The sequence below is a fragment of the Capra hircus genome, chromosome 2 (genome assembly GCF_001704415.2).
Source record: "Capra hircus breed San Clemente chromosome 2, ASM170441v1, whole genome shotgun sequence".
In the NCBI taxonomy this organism is placed as follows: domain Eukaryota; kingdom Metazoa; phylum Chordata; class Mammalia; order Artiodactyla; family Bovidae; genus Capra; species Capra hircus.
This window is the reverse complement of record NC_030809.1, coordinates 19,946,851-19,955,780: the sequence shown is the minus strand read 5'-3', so window position 1 is coordinate 19,955,780 and position 8,930 is coordinate 19,946,851. Positions and strand designations below refer to the sequence as shown.

At 43.8% G+C, this 8,930-nt stretch overlaps 1 pseudogene; it reads right to left on the bottom strand.

Moving 5' to 3' along the window:
- LOC102185410 lies at positions 1 to 7,017 on the bottom strand (annotated as a pseudogene).

The following is an 8,930-nucleotide window of genomic DNA, read 5'->3' as shown; positions in this document are numbered from 1 at the left end:
TCAAAGACCAGCGGAGCACACCCAAATATTAGCTGTGGTTGAGAAAAAGAGCACCTGCATCAGCTGCAGAGGGATTCCCAAAGCCCACTCTCCCAGAAGATTTCAGTTGACACTCACATGGCCCACTGCCCTCTGCCCCTGAAGAGAGAGGAAACAACAGTCACCTCGTTATTCTCCATAATAAAGTAGTGCACCATTTTGCCAAAATTCAAACTGTGTAAGCACTGAAGCGTTTCTAGGCTATGGTACATAAGGTTGACTTGCGAACTTTGAATGAAAAATCACTTGGTCCAACTCTGTGAACTGCACATAGCTTTTTTCTCTTAACATTTAAATAGAGCACCTAAATTTGGGTCTCCATAAATCGTAGACTGGAAAGGACCCATAGAAGCCATTTTTTTTCTCCTCTTCTCTTCTCTTTGCTAGACGTTAAACTCAGGCTAGAAATCTGGTGTCAAAAGCAAATCCAGACTTCTACAGGGAGAGCCTTATTGATGAGAAAGACTACTGGAATTGGGAGAATTGCTGCGATTATTGGAATCTGCAAGTGTCTTAAAATCAATCTGAAAAGGGGGTTTCTTTTCAAAGATTACCCTTTGCTATGGGCAAGCAGAGGTCGGCAGAACTTTGGAGGGGACGCTGGACAAGCCAGGGGAAGTGACCGGTGGAGTCTGACAGGAAGGTGTCCTGCTGTGGTCAGCCAATTCCCGGGAGAAGCTGATAAGGAGGGGCAGGCAGTGGCGGAGGGTTTGGGCGCGGTCCACATTTTTTCATCCTTGTTCAGGGTTGTGGGCATGCAGGGTGTAGGGACCTACAGGAAAGAGAGGAGCCGGATTAAAGTTTGGTCAAGAAAAAGCAATAGGTAAGAAGTGGACAGTTACAACGTGATCCCGTGAGGTGCCAAATTTTTGAACTGAAGTCTCAGCTCATTCCAGCACACCCTTCCTTCGTGCCATGTGGTGATGCTCTAGCAAGTATGACCTCTCTTTGCCCTTGGTTCTATTTTTCTCTATCTCCTCTGAAATATCATTTAAAATATTCCTTCAAGATCCCCGACAGATACCAAACTTCTCTTCCAGAATTCTCTCTACACGCTTCTTCCCCACGTGTGCATTTGCTCATCCTCTTCTTTATTCCTTCACTTCCTCATTCATTCACTTATTTGCCCACCAAGAATTTCTGAGCTTCTCTGTGGGAGATTGTGGTGCTAAACTATGGACCCTGGCTCTTTTTTTCTAAAAAATAAAATTATTTTTTATTGGAGGATAATTGCTTTACAATGTTTTGTTGGTTTCTGCTGTACAACAATGGGAATCAGCCATAGCTATACACATATCCCCTCCCTCTTGTGCTTTCCTCCCACCCCCATCCCACCCCGCTGGATCTTTACAGGGCTGACTCTTGCTCTTGAAAATCATATAACTTACTGGGAAAATGAGACAAATTAGTAGTTTTTAAAGAAATCTATTATAGTTGATTGACAATGTGTTCATTTCTGCTGTACAGCAAAGTGACTCAGTTATACATATATATGTATTACTTTTCATATTCTTTCCCATTATGGTTTATCACAGGATATTGAATATAGTTCCCTGCGCTATACAACAGGACTTTGTCATTTATCCAATCTATATATAATAGTCTGCATCTACTAATTTCAAACTTCCAATCCATCCCTTCCCCACCTCCTCTCCCCCTTGGCAACCACAAGTCTGTTCTTTATGACCGTGTGTCTGTCTCTGTTTCATAGATAACATGTCACATTTTCGACTGTGATGTGTGCATGTGTGCTAAGTTGCTTCAGTCATATTCCACTCTGTGAGACCCTAGGGACTGTAGCCTGCCAGGTTCCTCTGTCCATGGGATTTTCCAGGCAAGAATACTGGAGTGGGTTGCCATTTCCTTTTCCAGGGGGTCTTTTCCACCCACCCAGGGGTTGAACCCGTGTCTCTTAAGTTTTTTGCACTGGCAGGCAGGTTCTTTGCCACTAGTGCCACCTGCAAAGCCCCATATAAGTGATACCATGTAGTAATAAATCTTAGTTTTAATAGTTTGTGATAAAGATTGTAAAAGTTCTGACCCTAACTCAGATGGAACCTAACCCTAACCAAATGGTTATCACCAGGGTTGTTTTTGCCTCCAGGGGAAAGATGGCCATATTTGAAGACATTTTTTGTTGTCATGACTGGAGGAGGGAGTTGCTAGTGGGATTTAGGGGGCTGGAGACTGGAGAATCTGCTGAACATCCTACAATGTACAGGACAGGATCCCTTCCCCCACCTCCCCCCGCCCCATGACAAAGAATTATCCCCTCTCAAAATGTCAATAGTGTGAGGATGAGAAACCCTGACCCAAGCCCTTGCCCAACTAATGGAGTGCTTGGAAGCACATGCGGCCACAGGACACATCCTTAGGAGAGTTCTATTTTATAATATACATTATACAGATGTCTTTCCAGTGTGTTCCCACAATGCGCTGGGAGCCAAGTAGTCAATTGTCAAATTTCTTACTACTCTCAGCTTGCTTTCTTCAAGTGTTAGTCGTTCAGTCATGACTTGGGAACTCCATGGACTGTAGCCCACCAGGCTCCACTGTCCGTGGGATTCTCTAGGCAAGAATACTGGAGTTGGTTGTCATTCCCTTCTCCAGGGAGTCTTCCTGACCCAGGGATCAAACCTGGGTCACCTGCATTGCAGGTGATTCTTACCATCTGAGACACCAGGGAAGGCTTTCTTTCTTAAAGGTGTGGTTTACTTTACATGCATCTTTAAGTCAGCAACCCAATCCTACTTCACTTCGTTTTGCCTAAAAATTTGACACTAAGTAAGGTCTGGGAGGGATTGGGGGCAGGAGGAGAAGGGACGACAGAGGATGAGATGGCTGGATGGCATCACCAACTCAATGGATGTGAGTCTGAGTGAACTCTGGGTGTTGGTGATGGACAGGGAGGCCTGGCGTGCTGCGATTCATGGGGTCGCAAAGAGTCGGACACGACTGAGCGACTGAACTGAACTGAACTGAACTGAACTGAAGTAAGGTCTTCCCTGTTACCAAGAGACTATAAAGACTGTGTTTAAGGGGCTTGTAAATAATACATTTTATGAAAATTTTATCTTTTGTACACATGGCCTAAGTAAGGGTATGTTACCTGGAGAGAAGACAATTTTTTTCCCTGCTTCTCCCCAGGACCAAGTACTTACAGAGGAAATACGTGGAGGAGAACCAACCAGAACAGTTTTCTAGGAGTCAAAATAGAATTTCCAGAAAGGGAAATGAGAAGAATATGAGCTCAACAATGGACCCTGAAATGCTCAATAAATAAGTGGGTGTGGAACACCCCAACTTCAAAAACAAGTATCTTCAAAGTCTTATTTGATATGAAGGCTTTGTTTCTTCAGGAAGGTCCGTGTGCATTGTTGGGCTAATTTCAAAGCTGGCTTTGGGTTCTGCCCAGACTGTAGGATATTAACTCCTGTATCAGCCCACCTTCCCTCTCTCTCTGCACACTACTCCTTCTGGAAAAGTGTTTCAAATTTCACAATATGTTCTAGGAACAAGGAAGGGTGTCTGGATACACATCTAAAACCACCAAAGACCGTAGCTTCTCAGCTGGGAGGGAAGTTTTGCTAAAACAAAAAGCTCAGGAGGGGTGGAAGGCAATACCCACTCCAGTAACAGAAGCTGGAGGCCCTCCACCCACTAGAGACCTTCCCAAGGCTTCTCCAGGCCACTTGTTCTCCCTGGCTTCTTTCTGCTGGACAAGACACAATGTCAGAAATCTGTCTGTAGTAAATAAGGATGAAACAGGCATATATCAGACAACTCAAGGAAAAGCTGTAAACAGGTTCACCATGTCCTCTTGAAGGGCCTGAGCCTTTCTAGAATGCTGTTTGTCCTCTGCTGCCATTTTCACCAAAAATCAAGGATTACTGTTTATTTGCTAAGGGCAACTGTGTCCTTGTTCTTACTAATGACAATTGAGTAAAAGTATTACATGAATGAAAGGCCGGTGAGATAAGTATATGGGATAACACAATAACTTGATTGTGGAGAGGAGACTGGATGGAAGTTTATTAGAATCCAGGCTGGATTCACTTTTATTCTAGCATATATCAGGATATGGTAGGGAAGGGGATAGCTGGGTGTGGAAAATAGTCTTAATAGAGGGCAAAAACTTCGGCAAATCCCTAAATGTATAGTGAGGGAAAGATACAATTATTTCAGTTGTCTCAACTGGGAAACTTTGAAATGATAAGATAGATCCTAGAGCAGTAAACTTCCAAACTTCTTGGACTATAGTCTGAGAAAGAAATATATTTTACATGTTAGTTCATGTGCATTTGTAAACTGAATTGTCACAATACAGAATTCATCCTTACAAGTTGATATGCTTTAATCTATTCTATTCTGGTTAGAGATCCCCTGACTTGATTTTAAGATCTGTCTGTTGTAAAGTGCCAGATAGTATGTACTTCAAGCTTGTGGGCCACATGTCTTTCTTTGTTTTTGCTTTGCTATTAGATGGGATCTATTTATTTTCACAACCCTTGTCATATATTCTTTTTTCTCCCTTACAATGTTTTATTATTTTAATTAATTAATCTGTGTCAGGTCTTACTTGTGGCATGCCGGATCTGTCCTTGTAGGCTCTTCTTTGTTTGCAATGAGCAGGCTTCCCTAGCTGTGGCACACAGGCTCAGTAGTTGTAGGATCTCAGTTTCCTGACCAGAGATCGAACTCCTGTCCCTTGAATTGAAAGGAGAATTCTCAACCACTGGACTACTAGGGAAGTCCCCTCTCCCCCTTACAATGTTTTAAAGGTGTAAAAACTGTTAGCTATGGTAGCCCATTGGCCATCATTTGCCACCTCATATTAATGGTTTGCAAATCACAGATTAAAGATTAGAGCTACTAAAAGGTTAAAGAGAGGAAAGAGTTTTGACAGTCTGTCCTTGAACTGTTTAACTTTTCATGGTCAAACGGTGTTTGACCATTGGGACACCAATTTGCAGCCCCTGTTTTTAGAGATGAGTGATACTCATATACAGCTTCAACAAAACATTTTGTTATATTCCTTGTCTCTTTTACATTTTGTGACAAAACTCTTATTTTTCAAAGTAGCTGGTATTCAGTGTTGAAATCACTACAAGATTATCCAAGAATACAATTTGAAAGAAGACATTTCTTGCACATTGATTGTTGTTCAGTCACTCAATCATGTCCAACTCTTCACGACCCCATGGACTGCAGCATGCCAGGCTGCCCTGTCCTTTACCATCTCTTGGAGTTTTTTCAAACTCATGTTCATTGAGTTGGTGATGCCAACCAACCATCTCATTCTCTGTTGTCCCCGTCTCCTCCTGCCTTCAATCTTTCCAGCATCAGTGTCTTTTCAAATGAATCAGTTCTTCACATCAGGTGGCCAAAGTACTGGAGCTTGAGCTTCGGCATCAGTCTTTCCAATGAATATTCAGGATTGATTTCCATTAGGGTTGAATGGTTTGATCTTGCTCTCCGAGGGACTCTTAATAGTCTTCTTCAGCACCACAATTCGAAGGCATCAATTCTTTGGCGCTCAGCCTTTTTTATTGTCCAGCTCTCACATCCATAAATGACTACTGGGAAAACCATAGCTTTGACTATATGGACCTCCCAGAGTTCCATAATGTATAATGGAGCGTAGACGCTTTTGCAAACTGTGGGGGGTAAGTATAGTTTATCTTTGGGGGTATGTATAGGATAATTATATAGGATAACTATACATAGCCACAAAGATAAACTATGCTTATCCCCATAGTTTGTAAGGGCTTCTATTGCTCTATATTGTATCATGGAACTCTGAGATGGTGCCTTGTAGTCTCACAGGATTTGAACATAGTTCAAAACCTGGTTAAAACCTGCTATGGAGAAAGTGTACCGGATTGGGACCAGTAAAAATGATGAGTAAAGGAGCAACACTCATTCAAGTCTCAGAACTACTGTGGACACACTCAGAGCTACATTTTATGGCTTTGGGTCGGTTACCTGGCCACCATCGGGGTTCCTTAAATCAGTGAATACTTCTTTCGCCACTGCTTTGTGATTTTTTGATGTTCCTCTGGGACAGCATCCTTTCCTGTGTCGACTAAATGATACAGTCACAGCCTGAAAGTAGTTATTCTATTAGGTGAGAGTGTTTAGGACTCCGGGCCTGGGAGATAGCATCTCAGTAGCTCTGAGGAAACTGCTCCAAGGAGGCAGGAGGGAAATCAGGCTGTATACAAGTTTGCAACAAACGGATTGGGCAGGCTGAACATCAAAGATTAGGTATCAAGTTAAGGAATTTAGCATTGTATGTATGGGAAGATGCAAGCCTCTGGGCTCACTGTTTCCATTCCTTTCATAGGCACCTCAGCTCTCTGGGGCCAATCTGTTTCCTGTTCACCTTGCTTCTTGCATTCCCCTAGCTCCTCAGCAGGGTGGCAGCATGCACTGGATCTCAGTTTTGGGAGCCCTCATTCACATTTGGAGGCCAGAAATCACTGATGGCTGTGACATTTGTTGTTTATTGATATGACAGGAAGTATTTTCATTTCACACCTGGTGGCTATGGAGGAGCATCTTTGCTGGATTTTGCTTGAAAAAACATGCTCTTCTTAGGCATGGGTAGGAAAAGTGAGAAGAGGAAGGCCACGGAGACAGAGGCCAAGGATATGACGTTGAGGTAATGGTAGGACAGGCCGGCCAGAGATACCAAGAGCTGGGCCAGCGCGGAGGCCACCGTGTAGGCCACCAGCATGACATCCTGCAGTAGCCGCTCACCTTCTGGTAGTGCTCTGGGCTGACCACGCTGTAAAGGTAGGCATAGTAGGCCACCTCGGTGGCGGTGACCATCCCATAGAAGAATTCCAGCACCTGCATGGTCCTGACTCCTTGGCCAAGCAAGAGCAGCAGCCAGCAAATGTTGCAGCTAATTCCCTGGAGGATGACTGGCTTATAATAGACATAATAAGTGAGGAAAAACACCAGGAGCGGCAATGCCAGACAAAAGTGTGTTCAAAGTAAAAGACTCCCCTACTTGACAAAAAAAATTCAAAGTGAAAGATGTCTTTTGTGATCTACAAGATTAAATGGACAGGATGTGAGGACAGAGTTCCAGGAAGAGAAATGCATCGTGACATTAGCATATGGCATGTATCAATCTGAGGACACATTGGTTGGCCTGTGACCAAGTGGGTCCACTTTGATACTTTACATGCTTTTCTGATAGTAGAAAGAAAAACAAAAGACAACTGAAATTTGAGGAAACAGACTGCAAAGATAATAGATGTTTATGACATGTGGATTCGTTCCTCCAAGTGTAAGGAAAGAGCAGCTATTGCTCGTCGTCGTTAAGTGCTTGTTACATTTTAACATGTGATTTGATCTGCATAAGCTATGGAGGCTGGGAAAAGAGGTCACAATGTGTACATTCATTCATCTCTCACACCGCGTGGTAGTTCCAGGGCAGTTCATGCTCAGGTACTGCTGCCTGTGAGCACTTAGTCGTTTACTCTTCTTCAAAGTCAGAACCATGAGGGTAAAAAGGATGTTTCAGTCCTGGAAGAACCTGAGCACCTTCACCTTTGATCTGCATCAGTGTAAATGCCCAGACCAGACTGAGATACCATCATAGTAATCAGGCAACTATAAAACAAATGATATTTAAAGGCTGAGAGTCAAAGAAAGAAATTTACTGGTGTGTCTTGCTCTTCCACATTCTTGGCCTTATTTCACTTGGCTGTACCGGAGGAGCCATGAGAGACGGCTCAGTCAGTCATTTGCTTAAGTCAGTTTGGGTCACAGTTTCCCAAGGAACACTGGCTGTATCAGCAAAATTACCTGAGCCCATCAGTTCAGTTCAGTTCAGTTCATTCACTCAGTCGTGTCTGACTCTGCGACCCCATGAATCGCAGCACGCCAGGCCTCCCTGTCCATCACCATCTCCCGGAGTTCACTCACATTCACGTCCATCGAGTCTGTGATGCCATCCAGCCATCTCATCCTGGGTCGTCCCCTTCTCCTCCTGTCCCCAATCCCTCCCAGCATCTTTTCCAATGAGTCAACTCTTCGCATGAGGTGGCCAAAGTACTGGAGCTTCAGCTATAGCATTGTTCCTTCCAAAGAAATCCCAGGGTTGATCTCCTTCAGAATGGACTGGTTGGATCTCCTTGCAGTCCAAGGGACTCTCAAGAGTCTTCTCCAACATCACAGTTCAAAAGCATCAATTCTTCGGCGCTCAGGCCTCTTCACAGTCCAACTCTCACATCCGTACATGACCACTGGAAAAACCATAGCCTTGACTAGACGGACCTTAGTTGGCAAGTAATATTTCTGCTTTTGAATATGCTATCTAGGTTGCTCATAACTTTTCTTCCAAGGATCAGTAACACGTGATTATTTCAGTTTCTGTAAGAGGAAGGTATAGTGGACAGAAGACGACATGAGGAGGTTGGCTTATACCCTCTCGAATCCTAGTGTCTCTCAAACAACTGAAATAAACCCACTGATTTACTGAGCCTGAGAATGTCCTTTGTCTTGACAGAATCTGTGTCCTCACTGCTTGAGTTCCCCAGTTCAGTTCCGTTTAGTCGCTCAGTCATGTCTGACTCTTTGCAACCCCCTGGACTGCCGCCACCAGGCCTCCCTGTCCATCACCAACTCCTGGAGTTTACTCAAACTCATGTCCCACCATCTCATCTTCTGTCATCCACTTCTCCTCCAGCCTTCAACATTTCCCAGGATCAGGGTGTTTTCCAATGAATCAGTTCTTCTCATCAGGTGGCCAAAGTGTTGGAGTTTCAGCTTCAGCATCAGTCCTTCCAATGAATATTCAGGACTGATTTCCTTCTCCAACACTGCAGTTCAAAAGCATCAATTCTTCAGCACTCAGCTTTCTTTCTTTATAGTCC